We start from the raw sequence: 19,478 nt of genomic DNA on the forward strand, positions 1-19,478 counted from the left end.
CTCCTGGGTGGCTCAATCATTTGAGTAACCAACTCTTGATTTAAACTGTCACAATCACTGGGTCCTCTAATGGAGCCCGGTAGGGCATAGGGCTCCCAGTTTAGTGGAAAGTCAGCTTCAGGACTCTCCCTCTGCCCCTCCACCTGCTCAAGCACACATTCTTTCTCTGAAATAAATATTTAAAAAAAAGATATATATGGGTTTCATTAAATTAAAAAGGGAACATGGGGGCACCTGGCTGACTTAGTTGGCAGTGTGACTCTTGATCTCAGGGTAATAAGTTCGAGTCCCACCTTGGGTATAGAGATTACTGAAAAAAATTTTTTTAAAAGGTTACTCAGATTAGTTTTTTTTTTTAAAGATTTTATTTATTCATAGACACACAGAGAGAGAGGCAGAGACACAGGCAGAGGGAGAAGTAGGCTTCATGCAGAGAGCCCGATGTGGGACTTGATCCTGGGTCTCCAGGATCACACCCCAGGCTGCAGGCGGCGCCAAACTGCTGCACCACCGGGGCTGCCCTCAGATTAGTTTCAAGATTATCCTTTGTGAGTACCTTTTCAGCTAAAGACATCTTGAAGTCTCTGGGGACGACTTGGGGAATTTGTTAGGAAATCTTCACTGGATTCAGCATTAGTGAAAGGTTCTGAATGGACTATCGTGGTTACTCCCAGTGCTGGCACAGGCCAGAGGGCTGTTGTCCCAGGAAAGCTCAACTGTATTCCCAGGGGCTAGTTTCTAGGGATTTCCAAGGGCAAAGTCTCTATGGTAGTAAATCTGTGATTCCCTTCATAAACTGAGAGGGGCTGCAGATCGGTGTAGTGTCATTTACTGACCATGGCCACACACCAAAGCTTCTGGAATGTCATATGCCAGCTGCAGAACCACAGGACCATCTTTGAAATCCTGTCTGGGCCATGAAAGTGTTTCAGAGATTTGTGTTCTGTCCCTGCTGTGACACTGTCCAGAACACAGCAGGGACCCCAGCATTTGTTGAATGAGTACACAATCCACCTCCCAGCTGAGTAAGCTCCTTGCTTTCTGCAAGCTGACATTCATTACATAAAACACATTATGCAATATTATGACACCCTCACTAGGAAAAAGTCTTAGGAAGACTTATTTTTTACTCTCAACCTTTCTAGTTGGATTTGTGAGAAACTGATTGAAGAAAAGAATAGCTCATATATTTAGATTTTAAAATTACATAAAAATTGGTAGACTAGGGGCACCTGGGTGGCTCAGTTGAGTGACTGATGCTTGGTTTCTGCTCAGGTCATGACCTCATGGGCAGTGGGCTCCAAACTCAGTGGGGAGTCTGTCTACCTGGGGATTCTTTCTTCTGTCCCTCCCCTCACTTGCATGAGGGTACACATGATTTTTTTTATTATCATTTTTAAAGATTTTATTTATTCATGAGAGACACACAGAGAGAGGCAGAGACACAGGTAGAGGGAGAAGCAGGCTCTGGGCAGTGAGCCTGATGCTGAACTCAAACCCAGAACCCTAGTATCACCACCTGAGCTGAAGGCAGAAGCTCAACCACTGTGCCACCTAGGCGCCCCACATGCATGCTTTCTTAAAAACAAAACAACAACAACAACAACAACAAAAAAGAAAAAATCTTTAAAATAAAAGGAAACAAAACAAAACGACCTGGTAGACTATAAAAAGGTTAGGTATACAGTTAAATATTATGGGGTAGTTTTGGTGGTTCTGAGGTCAGGGGTCCAAGGAACATCTGAATCTTGCCTCCTTCCCTTGAGGTTTGGGAGAGCAGTGCATCACAAAGCTATGGTAACTGGAAAGCATGTCATGATTTATTGTAAAGCTGGCTGGGGTTCCAAATTCTAATGCTAAGAATGCTGGCCAGCTGGGGTTGACCACGGGCTGGGGGTGGGCTGGCTGGGCCTAAACCCGGATGAGTTATTTCCCCATCATAATGAGGAAAGAGACAGAGGGAAGGTGTCAGAATGTGGCCCTGCTCTGGCCACTTCTGCACTTGTATAGAAAAGGAAGTAGAAAGCAAACAAGGTGGCTGGGCTGACTCTCTTCTAGCAGTGACCTTTGGCAATTCTGTAAGGTAGAGAAGGGCCCCACCAGTGCCCCATCACTCTCCCAGGCCATAGCAGAAGGGTGGTGTCCAGGGGAGGGGGGAGAGTCATGTCGAGTACCTTGGGCTGGGAGCAAAACATAGGACACAGTATTTCTTCTCTGGGAGGGCATCAAGAATCACCTGGGCACTAGAGTTTTCCAGAGCCACATATGATGGCTCATTTTTTTTGATGGTTTATGTTTTTTTGTTTTTGTTTTTTTTTTTTGGTATTTTATTGAATTCTGCATGATGGTTTATGTTTTTTTTTTTTTTTTTAAATAAAGAGTTGGGTGCTTAACACACTAAGCCACCCAGGTGCCCCTCCCTCCACAATTTTTTTTTTTTTTTAATTTATGATAGTCACAGAGAGAGAGAGAGGCGCAGGGACACAGGCAGAGGGAGAAGCAGGCTCCATGCACCGGGAGCCTGACGTGGGATTCGATCCCGGGTCTCCAGGATCACGCCCTGGGCCAAAGGCAGGCGCCAAACCGCTGCGCCACCCAGGGATCCCTGATGGTTTATGTTTAATCAACAATTAGCTTCTTTTGATTTTAGGGGAACAGAGACATACTGCGATGTAACTGCTTTTGGCAGGAACTGGGTTTCCTGCATCAGAATCTCCTGGTGGTCCAGGTAACTGCGCTAAAACAAACAGGCTTCCCTGGGAAGCCCTGCAGAACTCCCTGTGGGAATCAAGAGGAGGAGTCTATGGATCTGATGTGCTTTGTTTGGCCACATGTTTGACAAATGGTTTTTATCGAAATGTCCCGTAAAAATTTAATTCCTAGTTTCCAGGGGAATACTGGAAGGTGTGGCCCTGCTGGCTGTTTGGCTGCCTGGCTCAGGCCACCCAGCCCCTGCTTTCCTAGTCTGCCATCTTTACCACATCCCCAGCCCCCTTCCTGTGTCTCTCTTCTCGGCAACTATTGCTACAGCTTCTCACTTGGCCTCTTGTCATGGTCTCACCCTCCATGCTGTTTTTTTTTTTTTTTTTTTTTTTTTAAGATTTATTTATTTATTCATGAGAGACACAGAGAGAGAGGCAGACACACAGGCCGAGGGAGAAGCAGGCTCCCTGCCAGGAGCCCGATGTGGGACTCGATCCTGGGACTCCAGGATCATGCCCTTGGCCAAAGGCAGGCGCTAAAATGCTGAGCCACCCAGGGATTCCCCCGTGCTGCTCTAAAATAGGATGTTGCTCCTGTGCCTCCTGATGGAAGCCCTGCACTGGCAGGTGTCGCCTGCAGGCTAAACGTCCTGTGTGCATGGGAGGCCCCACCTGCCCCAGTGATCTTTCCACGCTCTGTTGTGACCTGCTTGCCCCCACCTACCTGTCATCCACACTGAGGCCCAAGCATCGTGGACCTAACCGTACGAAACTGAACTCTCAGTATGTGAGCCCAAATGTCTACCTCCATTGGAGTCCTTCAGGCCAGTGCCTACTTCATCCTGGACCCTTCTCTTTCTCTTAGAGCCCACAGAATCTTGCCAACTCTATCTTCAAAACACGCCTCAGACCCAACTGTCTCACGATTGTGGATTGCACTGCTCCTTCACACCGCCCTCTCTGTGCTCTTGTCATCTCCACAGCAAGCCTTCAATGGGAGGCCAGGTCGTGCATGGTTCATCTTCCCGCGACAGTCTGGTGGCTTGCCTTTTCATTCAGTTGGGTGAGATCCCAACTCCACTTCAGGACCTCTGCTCAGGCACGTCCTTTATCTCATTTGCTTGGACTCTGCTCTCTGCTTGTAGGGCTCCTTCCCATCCCATCTGGGGTGCTCTTCCCCAAATCATGCCTTGCTTCTTCACTCCGTGGTTCTCTTCAAAAGTCATTATATCTGAGTTCTTCACCAATTAACTTAAACAGCACCTCCTCCTCTGCCACCATCACCCCATATATAATATAGTTCTTCAAACGGTGGAACTTAAGAGCCTTAGGTATGTGTGTTGAATGCTGGCTCTTGAGCCACCACACCTCTCTTTACCTTAATGACACCAGTTAGGTTGCCCCTTTGTCCAGGACTCAGCATGCAGCTGCGGCATCATTTAAAATTTTCTAGCAGGGGGGCACCTGGGTGGCTCTGCTGGTGAGGTCAGTGAAGCATGTGCCTTCAGCTCAGGTCATGATCTCAGGGTCCTGGGATGGAGCCCGGCGGCTGATGGGGTCAGCTCCCTGCTCAGCAGGGAGTCTATTTCTTCCTCTGCCCCCACCCCCTCCCTACCTCGTGCATGCTCTCTCTCAAACTACATAAAATCTTGAAAAAACCTTCCTTGTAGCAATGATTACAAAGAGATATAATTAATTCCCACACTATATTTAATGCCATTATCCAAACGACTATCCACATGTAATAAATACAAAAAGTACTCATGAGATATCCTATGTTCTCTTCTTCTTCATGCTAAGTCTTTGAAATCTGGTGTGTATTTTGGGGTGCCGGGGTGGCTCAGTGGGCAAGCGTCTGCCTTCGGCTGAGGTCAGGATCTCGGGCTCTCTGCTCTGGGGCGTCTGCTTTTCCCTCTGCACATCCCCCTGCTCGCTCTCTCTCCGATGCATAGGTAAAATGTTTTTTTTTTTTTAAATTTTTAATTTATTTATGATAGTCACAGAGAGAGAGAGAGAGAGAGGCAGAGACACAGGCAGAGAAGAAGCAGGCTCCATGCACCGGGAGCCCGACGTGGGATTCAATCCCGGGTCTCCAGGATCGCGCCCTGGGCCACAGGCAGGCGCCAAACCGCTGCGCCACCCAGGAATCCCTGAATAGGTAAAATGTTAAAGGAAAAAAGGAACCTGGGACGCCTGGGTGGCTTAGCGGTTGGCAGGCCGTGATCCCGCATGGATTCCTGCATCGGGCTCCCTACAGGGAGCCTGCTTTTCCCTCTGCCTGTGACTCTGCCTCTCTCTGTGTGTCTCTTATGAATACATAAATAAAATCTTAAAAAAAAAAAAAAGGAAAGAAAAAAGGAACCTGGCGTGTATTTTATACTCACAGCACCTGTCATTTCGGACTAGCCACATCTCTGGTGCTTCCTGTGTGGCCATAAGCTATCCTGGGCAGCAGACCTAGAATATTCTCCCACGACTTACTCGCCTCTTCCTCAAGCCACCTCCCCGGGCCCCCCCTGGTCCTCGGATCCCGCCCGAGCTCCGCCAACCCGGGCCTTGTCCCCGGCGACACTTCCCCTCTCCCTGCACTTCTTTTCCCGCTGCAGTTCTCACTTGCAGCTGTTTTTGTTACACGGCTTCGTTTTCACCTCGTCCGACTGTTTCCCAGGCAAATTCCCTGTAGGGAGGATGTGACCGGCGAAGGTCAGTGGCTCTCAACCCTTCCCACGGAGGAGCGTGGTCACACTACGTGCTGACCCCTGACTCTCCCGTGCAGGTTGACACGAGCGTGGGGTCGCCAGCCTGCATTTTACCCACTTTGCAGGCCACTCTCCCGAGGAGGTGCCCGGCTCACCCAGGGAGCCACAGCCACTCGCGTCCCCCGGGGACGCGGCTCGGGGACCGTGCATGAGCGCCGCGGCCGCCCTCGGGACACCTCGTCTTCCCGCTCGGTGGATGCCAGACCCCGTCTTTCGGCCGTCCCCCTCGTCGCTTCCGGCATTTGGAGAGACCAATCGTCGCCTCCGAGAACAAAAGGCCCTCCCTCCCCTCGGCGCCAGCAGCCAATCCAGCTGCTCGTTGCCCCAGCGTGCCGTGCGCCCGGGACGCACGACCTTGACCAATCCGTCCCCGGACGTCCTCCTGGCCCCGCCCCCGGCCTGTCACCGCCGCGGCCCCTCTTGCCACCGCCCCTTCACCCCCGCCGGCGCACTTCCTCCCCGACGCCGTGACGTGCGCAGCCCTGTGCCCGGCCGCAGCGGGCCAATGGCGGAGGCGGATACGGCGGGCCAATGGGCGGCGGCGTCTCATGCGGCCGGCGCCCGCCGCAGCCGCCGCCGGGTCCCGGAGCCAGAGGCCGCGGAGCCGGAGCGCGATGGAGCGAGGGCCCCAGGCGGGGAGGCGCCGCCGCCGAGCGCGCGGCCCGACGTCCCTTCAGTGAGCGCCCGCGCCGCCGCGGCGCCGCCCGAGCCTGGCCGCGCCCGAGGGGCGGGCTCGCCTCCCGCCGGCCTCGCCGCTTCGCCGGCGCTCGGAGCCCGCCGCCGCCGCCTTCCCGCTCGGGCCGGGAGACGGGCCGGGGCTGCATGGCCTCGCCCGCGCGCCGCCGCTGAGCCCGCGGAGCCCGCGGAGCAGTGCAGCCGGGAGCCGGTGAGAGCCGCCGCGGGCCGGGCCGGGGGTCGGGGCGGGCGCGGGGGCACGGGGCCGCCGTGCGGCCTGCAGGCCTCCCCTCCGGGCGGAGCAGCGCGACGGGCGCCGGCGGGCCCGGGGGCCTGAGGGGCCGACCTGGGGCTCCGGGGGGTCCGGGCCGCCGTGAGCGGCTGACGCGGGCTCCGGGGGCTCCTGGGGCGCCTGGGCCGCCTGGGCCGCCGTGAGGGCCCGACTGGCGGTTTCGGGCTGGCCTGGGGGGCCCGGGTGGCCGCGAGGGGGGCTCCCGGGGCTCCTGGGGGGCTCGGGGCCGCCGCGAGGGTCTCCCGATGGGCCGGGGGGCCCGGGGGCGGCCGCGAGGGGCTCCGGGTGGGGCTCCGGGTGGGGCTGGGCGCCGGGGGCCGCCGCGAGGGGACAGACGGGGGTCTCCGGGCGGGGCGGGGGGCCCGGCGGCCGTGCAGCGCGCCGGGGGGGCCGGGGCGGCCCGGGGCTGCCGCGAGGGCTGGAGGCTGCGCTCGGGGGGCGGGGGCCCCGGGCGCCTGGGGTGCGGGTGCGCCGACCTCTGACCCGGGGCGGGGGCCTCCGCGCTGTGGGTTGTAGTTGTTATTCCCAGCGTCCCTATTATTATCACTGTTTTGAAACGGGAGCAGGCGGCTCTCGGGCTCCGAGCCGGAGGGGGCGGGCGAGCCCGAGTCGTGAAGGGAGAGTGGGGGCGCCGGGGGTGCAGGCGGCGCGCGTGGGCCCGCGGAGGGGCAGGAATGCGGGGCAGCGGCGCGGGGGTGTCGTCTCGGGGGGAGGGGAGGCGGGACCGGGGGGCGGGTGGGAGGGAAGCGGTGGCGGTGGCGGCTGCAACAGCAGTCCTTGGCCTCAAGGAACAATGTGAGACGTTGCCTGAAATGTTAATTTCCGTTCCTCATTTCATCATCCCCTGGCAGGGCGGTAGCTGTGAGTGCGAGTGCGAGTGTGTGTGCGTGCGTGTGTGTGTGTGTGTGTGTGTGTGTGGTTGGCCTTGCCACATGGATTCAGTCCCCTCTCAAAGAGGGATTGTGCTGTTGAATCTCTTGTCTTGGCTGTGCGGGGAGGTGGACGGGCCCTCGTTTTTCTTGAGGTCTGCTCTTTTCCTGGTGCCCCAACCAGGTTTTCTGCTTTTGTTGTTCTTTTGGAGAGCTCGTCTTGTCTCCCGGCTCCCAGGGTTTTTTTGGAAGGGACTTTGGAAGACGAAGCTGGCCCAGGAGGACCCTGTTCTTTGAAAACCAGTTAGTATGCAGTATGCCCGGATTTCGTGATTTCCACAGGTTATAGGAGGTTTTATATCCCATTCCAAGAACGGGATGGTTTTGCAGATTTCCCGGTAGAAAAATGAAATTCCGGGCTTTCTTGTAAGGTGAGAGTTTCTAAAGCGATTTGAGTAATACACTTAACATTCCATTTCAACCTAGGAGTGAAAGTGTGCACAGTTGTCGAATGGGAAAACTTAGAATATTTTGGTACCTATGGAGGATTGATGAGAGGCATTCAGCAAAAACGATGTAACATGATACTGCTGGTGGAAAAAGTGCCATTGACACAGTTGCTATTTTTGGTTTGTGCAAACCCAGTCAATGGCATAACTTGAATAGTTCTAAATCAGAGACCCTGAGACGATGTATTTGATGCCTTTGGGACCTTGATTTCTCTTACTAAATGTTGCTGTCTGGGAAGACTTGTTCTGTTTTATGTCTTTTGAGACTGATTGCACAAGTGCTGTGATACTACTTTGAAACTGTAGTTAAAAAAAGAAAAAGGAAAAACATCTTGCTCAACTTTGATTGTGACCCTTGAATTGGATCCCTATGGTGGTGTTTCCTCCCCCACCCTCCATTCAGCTGCTGGTCTCTCTGTAGTTTTGTGTTGAGGAGCCGGATCTCCTGTGATAGGCTGGCCCTCCTGAATGGGATGGGAGGAAACAAAGACCAAGGAACTATGACATTTTTCTGTCCTTTGTGCGTGTCTCTCAGCTGCCCCCAAATATTGCTGAATTTGATCTAAATCTGAAACGTTGAGAGGTTTTTAAATTCTAAATATATTTTTTAATGGCGAAAGAATATCGAGAAGTTTTACCAGAAGTTTGTTTTTAAAGATGTCACATAGTCTTGAGTTCATTTGCAGCTCTCACTTTGTGTCTGCTTTCTTACTTGTGTTGCCCTGTCAGATGTTCTTCTCTAGACCCTCTGTGGACTAGCCATGCTAATCACATTGCCCTGGCAGTGCCTTTCATCTCTCTAAACCAGATGGGCTGCTTATGACTAGTGGCTGTCATGTTAGCTGTAATTACAATGTGGATACTGTGACAAGTAGAACTTTCCACACATTGAGTTAAATTTGTATTGGAGAATATTTTTCAAGCACCTTTGTATGCCTTGGTTTTTTAAGTATATTTGATGTAGTAGGGTTATGTTTTATCTAATATAACAGGGGCGTTATTTTACATATGGGCAATGAGCCCATTATCAATTAAATAACATAATTAGTGTCAGTAAATGCTGGTTCAGAGCATAATCTGCATTTGTTGCCAAAATAAGTGTTTTGATCTGTCCATTACCTCGTGTAAGTCCCTTCATCCCTCACGTGGTAAGTGTAATGGATGAGCTTTCTTTAATAGCAAGATATTTGTTAGTTAATAGGTGAAAATGAGGATGCATTGCTTGTCTGATTGCATGCTGTGTCAGTTTATTACTGCTGTTTAGTCCGTGCTCTGTGGGGGTTGAGCTTGGCCTGCTTGATAAACTTCCTAAAAAAGATTGAACTCAAATGCTAAAAGTTTTTGTCTTAAAAATTTTCAGTATGTGTTTTCTTGATTGTATTTCAAATGAAATTTTTGTGCATTTCACCTTTTCCAGTTTTATCTTAAAGCTATATGAAAGAGAGAGTATTAATCCTCAGCTCCTGGAACTCAGACATTTAGAAATAATCAGCACAGAAGGCCTAAAAGGCTTAGGAAATGATTCACTTTAAAGACAACTTTGTTAATTCTAATGAAGACGTTTCTGTTATGAAGTGGCTCCTTTTCTGTTGGATGGATCTTATTCTTGGTATCTTTTGAGCTAAGTCAGACAGAGCTGTGTTTCCATGTCTGTTTTTGTTATCCTTCTGTGCTTAACTCTGCTCTGCTCCTCCTCCACAGTTAATACTTTTTAAAAATAGTGTTTTATATATGTACCAGAACTACAGATGTTATTTTTATGGTAAGGTCCTAACCCTGGTTGTATGGTCCCTCCCCTGCCAAACCACCTCTGTGATCCACTGCCACTCTATAAACTCCTGATGTTCTGGGTACATTGGCCTACCATTTCCTAGATTGGGACATGGGTGGGCCTTATTCTCCTACGACCTCGACACATGCTGATCCTCTGGACCAGGGTCCTGCTGTGTGTCCATCATTGGTGCCTCTGCAGATCCTCCCCTCTCCAAATCTACAAGGCAATTCCCACTTAGCCTTTGGGTCTTAGTTAAATAATGCTTTCTCTTAACCTTCTTAATCATCATTTCCAAGGAATGTGCCATCCCACCTTGTTAAAGCCACATAGAACTTATAACAAGATTGATCAAATGGGTAACACTTGGTTTTCATCTGTCCCTGTGAAAGAAGGGACTGGATGCTTAATGAAAATAGGGATGGGGCAGCCCCGGTGGCTCAGCGGTTTAGTGCCGACTTCAGCCCAGGGCATGATCCTGGAGACCCGGGATCGACTCCCACATCAGGCTTCCTGCATGGACCCTGTTTCTCCCTCTGCCTGTGTATCTGCCATTCTCTCTCTCTCTCTCTCTCTCTCTCTTTGTATGTCTCATGAATAAATATATAAAATCTTAAAAAAAAAAAAAAAAAAAAGGATGGTCTGTGATCACTTAGGGGGCCAGTCTAGGGTATGACAGTAGTCATAGAATTGGCTCCAGAAATATCTGTTGAATTGTTTAAAGACTGTCTTTGGAAGTGTTTCAGTGATTTTGAAAGGATACACTTGGGATCATGAACTTTGATTTATTTGATTGACTAGGAATGATGCTAGGTGATGATTTCAGCCACATTCCCATTTGTCCTCAAAGTAAGGTTTCCTTTATAATCTAGGTCAAGGTGTGGGACATGGCTTTTACAGATGGCACAAGAGATAAAGGAAAATAATTAATGGAATAGTTGTCTTTGTGGGAAGAAAAAAAAAAAACCTTCGAAGCACTTTAGTAGGACTGCTGCTTTTGGGGCCAAGATGAAGGCTTACTGAGTGTAGTTTTGCTGCTGCTGTATTTCATTTAGAACTTTAAGCACCTTCTGTCCCCTTGTAACATAAGCAGTGGTTTATTTTTTTATTTTTATTTTTTAAAGATTTTATTTATTTATGATAGACATAGAGAGAGGCAGAGACACAGGCAGAGGGAGAGGCAGGCTCCATGCCAGGAGCCCAATGTGGGACTCGATCCCGGGGCTCCAGGATCGCGCCCTGGGCCAAAGGGAGGTGTTAAACCACTGAGCCACCCAGGGATCCCCTAAGCAGTGGTTTATTATGATAGTGGAGTACTTGGAAAATTTAAGCATTTTATCCTACTTTTTTTTTTTTTTTATTTGAACCTCCCAAGCTATTGTAATAAAAAAGTTCCTGAGCTTTGAGGCCACAGATTCTGTTCAAATATAAATTCTCCAGAATGGAGGTGGCCTCTTAATATCCCTTGGACCCCAATTTTGTTTTTATTTTTATTTTTAGATTTTATTTATTTATTCATCAGAGAGAGAGAGAGGCAGAGACACAGGCAGAGGGAGAAGCAGGCTCCATGCAGGGAGCCCGATGTGGGACTCGATCCCGGGTCTCCAGGATCACACCCTGGGCTGAAGGCAGTGCTAAACCGCTGAGCCACCTGGGCTGCCCTGACCCCAATTTTAGAATTTAAAAATATTTCATTAATTTTGTTTTAGAGATTTTATTTATTTGTGATAGACACACAGAGAGAGAAAGGCAGAGGCACAAGCAGAAAGAGAAGCAGGCCCCATGCAGGAAACCCAATGTGGGACTCAATCCCAGGACTCTAGGATAACCCCTGGGCCGAAGGCAGACACTCTACTGCTGAACCACCCAGGGGTCCCTATTTATTTTATTTTGAGAGAGAATGAGAGATGGACAAGTGGGGGAAGAGGTTGAGAGAAAGGGAGAGAATCTCAAGCCGACTCCCTGCTGAACCCAGAGCCAGAAGAGGGGCTGGATCCCACTTTCCTGAGTTCATGACCTGAGCCCAGATCAAGAGTCGGCTGCCTTATGAAGAAAAAGGTAATCTCTCTGGAGGGAAATACACCAGAATGGAGTTGTGTGTTATTTTCCCCTGCTTATGTCTTGTAATGTTATGTAATTGGCAGAAAGGTTGCCTTTTTTTTTTTTTTTTGTAAGATTTTATTCATTTATTCATGAAAGAGAAAGGCAGAGACATAGAGGGAGAAGCAGATTCCCTGTGGGGAGCCTGATGTGGGACTTGATTCCAGAACCCCAGGATCATGACCTGAGCCAAAGGCAGACGCTCAACCACTGAGCCACCCAGGTGCCCCAGAAAGGTTGATTTTGAAAAGACTAATTATGGGTATAATTGAGTGATAGACACTTGAGTTTTTGGTTTGGATAGCTGCTGAATTTGTGTGGTTTTAACGTTTTAGGCAGTAAGGGGTAAGGGGAATTGATTGTGGTTGAAAATATTTAGAGACACCATTCTCAAACTTAAGAAATCCCACAGGTTTGAAGTTGGTTCAGTGACTAGAGAGTTAAGTGGGTTTTCAGTGTGAAAATAAAAGAAGTCTGTCCCATTAATACAGCTGAAGTTTTCAAGGGCTGAAAGGACTGGAAATTCTGTTGCTGGGCCGAGGCTTGTTGGACACCACCACCCCCAACCTAGGTTGAGGTGGTTGTGGGAATTACAGTGTCTTTACTGGCTGGCCGAGGGTAAGACCCAGGTTGCCAGCTCTGCCCTTGGCATCTGTGCGGTGAATTATTTATTATCCTGAAAATCTGTAGGCACTCTTTTTCCACTTGTAAAGAGACCAGTATGCATTGGTTCACTATATAAAAATGTTGGCCTTTTCTCAACATAAAACATTTTGAAAATCAGAATTTTTTTGTCAAGGTTAAATAAAAATGATGAAATCCCTCTGCCTTCCAGTTACTTGTTTAACTCTCTAAAACCTTTTTTTAAATTTTATATTTTTTATTTTTTTTAAATTTTATATTTTTTAAAGAATTTATTTATTCATGAGAGATAGAGAGAGAGAGAGAGAGAGAGAAGGGCAGAGATTCAGGTAGAGGGAGAAGCAGGCTCCCATGAGGAGTCTGATGTGGGACTCTGTCCCTGGACCCCGGGATCACAAACTGAGCCAAAGGCAGATGCTCAACTGCTGAGCCACCCAGGTGCCCTAAAATGTGACCTTTTAGAATGGCTAGAAGAAATTTAACCTGTAAATGCTTAATAACTTTGTGATATCAGAGGTTAGTTTTCATCTAACGTGTAGCAAATAGTTTTTCTCAGGGCATTGATAGAGAGTGCCCCTTTCCTCCCTCCTCCTGATGGCAGGCGCCAGAGCTAGAATGCTAATGTCCTGGAATAGTGAATATTTCTAAGTAATGAGAAGTTTGCCTAGGGTGCTTGGTTTTTAAGTGTTTTTTTTTTTTTTTTTTTTTTTTTTTTGGTAAAGATTCTGATTTATTCATGAGAGGCAGAGACATAGGCAGAGGGAGAAGCAGGCTCCCTGCGGGGAGCCGGATGCAGGACTCAGTCTCAGGACCCCAGAGTCACTGAGCTGAAGGCTGGGATCGTCTGAGCTGAAGGCAGACGCTTAACCACAGAGCCACCCAGGTGCCCCTGGTTTTTAAGGTTTTGGCCAGAGTTCTGATTGTTTTATTTTCTACTGCACTCATATGTAGCAAAGTAAGACTTTCACTTAATTCTGGGTGATGATGTCAACTTGAAATCATTATAGCTATAACTGAGTAAACTTATCTTAAATAGAGAAGGTGAGAGAAGTAGTGAAGAACCTTATTACTCTTGAGAGGTGAAGCCTTGCTGGCATGCACCACCGTTTCTAAATGTGGTTTTACATCCTGTAAAACAGGAAGTAAAAATAAAACAACAACAACAAGAAAATCCAAAGCAACACTCTTGAAGGATTTTTTTTTTTTTTTTAAAGATTTCTTATTTATTCATGAGAGACACAGAGAGACAGAGATGCAGGCAGTGGGAGAAGCAGGCTCCATGCAGGGAGCCTGACATGGAACTCGATCCTGGGTCTCCAGGATCAAACCCTGGGGTGAAGGCGGTGCTAAACTGCTGAGCCACCCGGGCTTCCCCCTTTTTTAAAAAAAAAAACCAAAAAAAAACACAAAAATGCCTGGCTGATTATAGAACATGCAGACCACAGGAGAAGGAGAAGGAGAAGGAGAAAAAAAAAATACCTCACCTTTTGGATGATGAAAAAGAAAGCCCAGCCTTATGGGTCTAAACTGCCAAGAAGCTTCAGTGTCTTAAGTGTTCCGTAGTCCTTCAGGTGGTTCTCATTTCAAGGAGTGTGTAGGCTTTGTGAAAAAAAATTTTTTTTTAAGGTTTTACTTATTTACTTAGGAGAGACAGAGAGGGGCAGAGAGAGAGGTAGAGACAGGAGAAGCAGGCTCCATGCAAGGAGCCCAATAGGGGATTCGATCCCAGGACTCTGGGATCACGCTCTGATCTAAGGCAGATGCTCAACCAGAGCCACCCAGGGGTCCCAAGGCTTTGTGAATTTTTTTTCTTTGCTAGAGGTAGAGGATTTGGATTACCTTCATGGGTATTTCCATTACTTTGAGAATAGTTCATCTGAGATTTGAAGTTTCTTAGGTTAGCGATTAATACATTAAATATGCTAACACTTAAAACGTTTTCTTGTAGGAAAATTTTTCTCCAATGCTTGAGTAATCTTTGAATTGTGTCCTTTGTCTTTTAGTATGAAGCTTAGAAAAATGATATGTGCTTTCACTGATTAATTTTCAGCAGATGCAACCTTAATGGAATTTATTTGGGAACTTTCTGTTTAGTGAAGTGCTTACATCTGATTCTGCTAAACTTGGCTTCTCATCAGATGATTGACTTGTAAAAGACGACTGTGCTGAAGTAGTTTTAATGTTTTGAAAAGAGATATTTAAGTAGAGACGAATGGCACAGTGAAGTATTAGTTGGGGAAAGCATCTTTGTCCTATTTAACCTACTCCTTTCCCCTTTCCTAGGTAGTTTTCTCTGAAGTCCCCAAATGTGTTGGCTCCAGGGAGATGGGGAACAGAAGATGGTGGAAGGTATGTTATGTTAGAGAGGTGACACAAGAGGATGTGAAGGGTGGAGGAAGACAACATGCCCTCAGAATTTGGAGAAACGCTTGTGTTGCTGTATTTCAGTGGTGCCACTGCTCACTTTTACTACAAACTTAGTGCTTTAAAACAATACAGGTTTATTATTTTAAAGCTCTGTAGATTAGAAGCCTGATGTGAATTTCCCTGGGCTAAAATCAGGGTGTCGGCAGGGCTGGTTCCTCCTAAGGGCTCTAGGGGGGAGGCTGTTTCCTATCCTCTTTCATCTTTTAGAGGCTGTTCACATTCCTTGGCCTCTGGCCCCTTTCTCCATCAGCAGTGTTGCATCTCTGACCTTCCGGTGTGACATCTCCTTTTTATTTTTATTTATTTTTTATTATTTATTTTTTTTATTTTATTTATGATAGTCACGAGAGAGAGAGAGAGGCAGAGACATAGGCAGAGGGAGAAGCAGGCTCCATGCACCGGGAGCCCGACGTGGGATTCGATCCCGGGTCTTCAGGATTGTGCCCTGGGCCAAAAAAAGGCAGGCGCCAAACCGCTGCGCCACCCAGGGATCCCTGACATCTCCTTTATACTCTCCTGCACCCTCTTCCACTTTTGAGGACCCTTGTGATTACATTGGGCCCACCCTGATAATCCAGGATACACTCCCTGTCTGCTGATTAGACTACATAATTCCATCTGCAACCTTAATTCCCCTTTGCTGTGTGACCTAAAATACCCACAAGTTCCAGGGATTAGAATAGGGACTCTTTGGGAGCAGTGTTCAGCTGGCCACACTAGATTTTCCATGAATGTGGTCGTAACACCTGAGCTTGGATTAAGTTATTGTGCAGGTGGCTCTGGTGCGCTTGCCTCAGTTCACCAGAACTGTCTTGGCCTTGGGAAGACTCTGCATTGATAGGAAGTTAGTGTGGTGGGAATACATGTCCTTCATGAGGTTTTGCTTTTTTTTATTTTATTTTATATTTTATTTTATTTTATTTTATTTTATTTTATTTTATTTTATTTTATTTATTTTGGAATAATTATATTTACAGAAGTGGTGCACATGGTAGAAGTAATAGAATGGATGAATTCCATTTTATTCTTTATCCAGGTTCTTGAATGGTAAGATTTCACATAACAATGCTGAGGTTGTCAAAGCTGAGAAGTCCACATTGGTACATTATTATTGTTATTTTTTAAAGATTTTATTTATTTATTTTGGGAGAATAGAGAACGTACCAGGGTGTGGTGGGACAGAGGGAGAGGGAAAAGCAGACCCTCTTTGAGCAGGGAGCCTGATGTGGGACTTGATCCCAGGACCCTGAGAACATGACTGAGCTGAAGGCAGATGCCCAACTGAGCTATCCAGGTATCCCTGTACATTACTATTAATTAAATCCCAGTCTTCATTTGGATTTCACTCATTTTTCTTCTAACATTCTTTTGCTGTTCTAGGATCCTATATTCCATTTAGTTATGTCTCTTTAGTCTCTTCCTGTCTGTAATAGTTTCTCAGGTCTTTCCTTGTTTTTCATGACTTTGGCAGTTTTGAAAAGTACAGTCTTTGTTTTTACATCTTTGTAACCATTCACCCATTTGGCACAGTTACAAAGGGCTGTACGTCTGATTACTTTTCCAGAGGTGGACTGCTGTGTAGTAGGAGAACAATTATGTATCTTTTTGCAAGTGGAGTGAATAACCTGGTTTATGGAGGAGACTTCCGGGACCAGGTGAACCTAGCTTTTCCCATGTTACACTGATGTAGTCACTGTTGCTCACGCTGCTAGGATGTGGCGTGGGATGCCAAGGAGCACTGAGATCTGGCCCTGCCCTGAGCCTGGGGAGGAAGAAGAGGTCCTTGGGTCAGGGGTGGAGGTGAGGGAGCACAGGGGAGAGAAAGCCTGTCTGATTTGGAAGTCTGGATGGGAGATGTCCTGGAGGAAGTGTTATTTAAGAATCAGTGAGCTATCGGTGTGTAGGAAGCAGGGTGAGGCCGTCATGGACTGTGGGAAGCACTGGGAGATAGGCTGTAATGTGGAAATGTCAGCTAGACCTGTTAGAACATGTAGCCCTTAAAAAAATAGTAGCAGATAAAGCTGGGAAAACGGACTGGACTCCAGTTGTGTAAGACTGGGCCTGCTGAGAAGGTGGTATTCCCTGCTCTGTGGCAGGAGGTGGTGTGTCCGAGTGTGACGCTGGTAGACAGGCCCGATGGAGGTCAGACTGGCTCTGGGAGAACCTGTGCCTGAATGTGGGAAGTCACGACACGAGGAAGGATGGTATCTAAGAGTGGCAGTGCTCCTGGAGGCAGGTGAATGCTAGGTCACCCACGTGTCTTGTTTGTCCTTCACCCCACTGCCCTCCACTTTCGGACAAATAAGCAGGTTTAAAAGAATTCTCACCAGAGGCACTATTGCAGAAAGTAGGAACACTGTTTTCCAGGGAAAAATATAAAACAGCTAATTAGAAATGGATGATGGGATTTAAAATTTGTTGTAGGAATAAAGCTCAAGCTCAAAGGAGTGGCTGAAATGCCTATCACAGAAGTAACTAGGGAGTGAAGTGCAGTGAGGAGAGCCTGGCGGAAGGTCTGTCAATGAGGGGGGAGTGTTGTAGGCAAGAGAAGGAGGTTCTGTCAACAGAGAGGGGGTGGTGTGGTCCAAGACGTTCCTAAGAGGATCTGAGGAGCCTCGTAATGGAGGGGGCTCTTCAGGTGGGCTGGGTAAGCAAGTTGTGAAGACTTAGAGGAGGTGGTGGTTTGCTAATATGTGTTCGTATAGAAATGGTAGAAAATGAGAGATGAGTTGATTCAGAGCAGATGGAATGGGGCATACAAGTGATGGACAGTCTTGTGAAGAGACAGAGGTGATGGAAGAGAGGCAGGAGGGGGCTTGGGTATGGTCTTGTGCCTGTAGCATGGCACACTAGATGCGATGGGACCTCTGCACCTGTGAGAAACCTGTATGCTCCTGTTCTCATGGTGCAGTCTGACGGGCAGAGGCCAGGAGTCTGGACCTCTCATGTTCAAGACAGAGTCTTGGCTAAGACAGTATAAACTGCATGCCAGGGATAGTAGCTTGGGGTTCATATATAGGAGGGGCCAGAGATTGGGAGGCTGAAGTAGCCTGCTGGTACAGTCAGCATAGAAGGAAGGTATTTGCTATCTTGTTACTTGCTCAAATACTTTGTTAGACTTTTCTTTTAAGATTATATTTTATTTTTTAAAAGGTTTTATTATTTGAGAGAAAGAGCACAAGGAGAGGGAGAGGGAGAAGCAGTCTCCATGCTGAGCATGACACGGGGCTCAATCCCAGGACCCTGAGACCATGACCTGAGCCAAAGTCACACGCTTAACTGATGGAGCCACCCAGGTGCCCCGATTTTATTTTTTGAGTAATCTCTACACGCAGAATGGTGTACAGGGGTTACAACCCTGTACTGTAACATGGGCAGGGTTAAAACCCTGAGGTCAAGAGTCACATGCTCCCCTGACTGAGCCAGCCAGGCACCCTGTACTTTGTTTTTGTTAGACTTATGTTGGACTTGTGTTTGTTTTGTATTTTACATATATCAATACACATATTAATAGGTATTTGATTAATATTTGCATGACAGCTCAATCTTTCAAGTTAATGACTTAAGAAAAGAGGCTTATGGCCAGAGAATAATACCTATCAGGAAATATATTCCATGTAAGAAATACTTAATATGTTAAACATGTGCCAAACATATTTAGTAGTGTGAGAGTATTCCTGAGTTACTTCGAGTCGGTAAAATGTAGGCTTTATCCTGCTCTGTTACAGCACTATTTACTATGTGCTGGGGTAGAAGAGCTTTGTCCTAGTGTCTGTCTTTGGTTTGAGCAATAGTGAATTTCAGGGCATCTGGCTTAGACAGCTTTCTGTTGGGTGGCTGTCTCTGTGGACTGTACTGTTTCTGTCAGGAGTCTAAATTGAATGTAGTTTGATTGCAGATGCAGAAATAAATGGAGAGCAAAAGTAAATGTTTTGGACAGCCTGACCATTGCAGGTGCCCTGGGCGGGGCGCTAATAAAGGGAGTTGCCTCAGGGCCAAGGGTGGCCTGCCTGTGTGTGGTGTGTTTACTTCCTTCTGTTTACTTTTAAACTTGCCTTAGTTCTGCTAAATCCCCTTGATACCAATCCCTCTGTAACTTTGCTGCATTTTACCTTTTCACTGGTTGACAGCTGGAGTTTCTTTGATGGAGAGAAATTTTTTTTTTTATAGTTAACACTGTCACAGAGCTAATTCTGCCACTGGTTCAGTTCTTTCACTCCTCTCCTCTCTTCCCTTCCCCTATTACCTCCCCTCCCCTCTTCTGTCCTCTCCTCTCCTTGGTCTTTCTTGCCACTCGTCCTTTCTTGATTAGCAGACTGCATTTAGAAGCTACAGAGCAATGCAGTCTGGATTTATAAATTACTGGTGTCCCTAGCTCCAGTGTTTGGTGACTGTGCCGGTCACAGCAGGGATGGGGGATGGGATGGAGCACTCTTGAGGTCATGGCTGTTCTTACCCTAGGTGAGGCTGACTTGTTATTGTTTGTCCATGGATACTTTTGAGGGCTATGATTTCAGGTGCATGGTGTAACTGAGTGGTTTTAAGTTTTCATTCCTGTATGGGCCTATTTCTCAAGTGTTATAATCTAATCAAGCAATAAAAATTACTCTTTGGGTTGTAAAATGTAAAAGTCTAGTTTGTTCCAGATGTTAGTGAGTTTATGTTAATGTTTTGTTAGCATCATGTTATATCGCTTGTGTCCTCTCTTGACTCATGGAGCTTTCTTTATTTT

The 19,478-nt window shown here is 47.6% G+C and overlaps 1 protein-coding gene across 6 annotated transcripts in view; it reads left to right on the top strand.

Moving 5' to 3' along the window:
• The first annotated feature begins 6,234 nt into the window (after window positions 1–6,234).
• Window positions 6,235–19,478, top strand: part of ANKRD11 (ankyrin repeat domain 11) — a 190,662-nt gene continuing 177,418 nt past the window's right edge. For 5 of the 6 annotated variants that reach the window (XM_038538033.1, XM_038538034.1, XM_038538028.1 and 2 more), the window contains exon 1: window positions 6,242–6,347. The gene's annotated coding sequence lies outside the window, so the exon portion shown is untranslated. Of the gene's footprint in view, window positions 6,348–19,478 lie in introns of all 6 variants that reach the window. The other variant, XM_038538032.1, reaches the window with a different exon arrangement.

Source organism: Canis lupus, chromosome 5, assembly GCF_011100685.1.
Source record: "Canis lupus familiaris isolate Mischka breed German Shepherd chromosome 5, alternate assembly UU_Cfam_GSD_1.0, whole genome shotgun sequence".
Taxonomy (NCBI): Eukaryota; Metazoa; Chordata; class Mammalia; order Carnivora; family Canidae; genus Canis; species Canis lupus.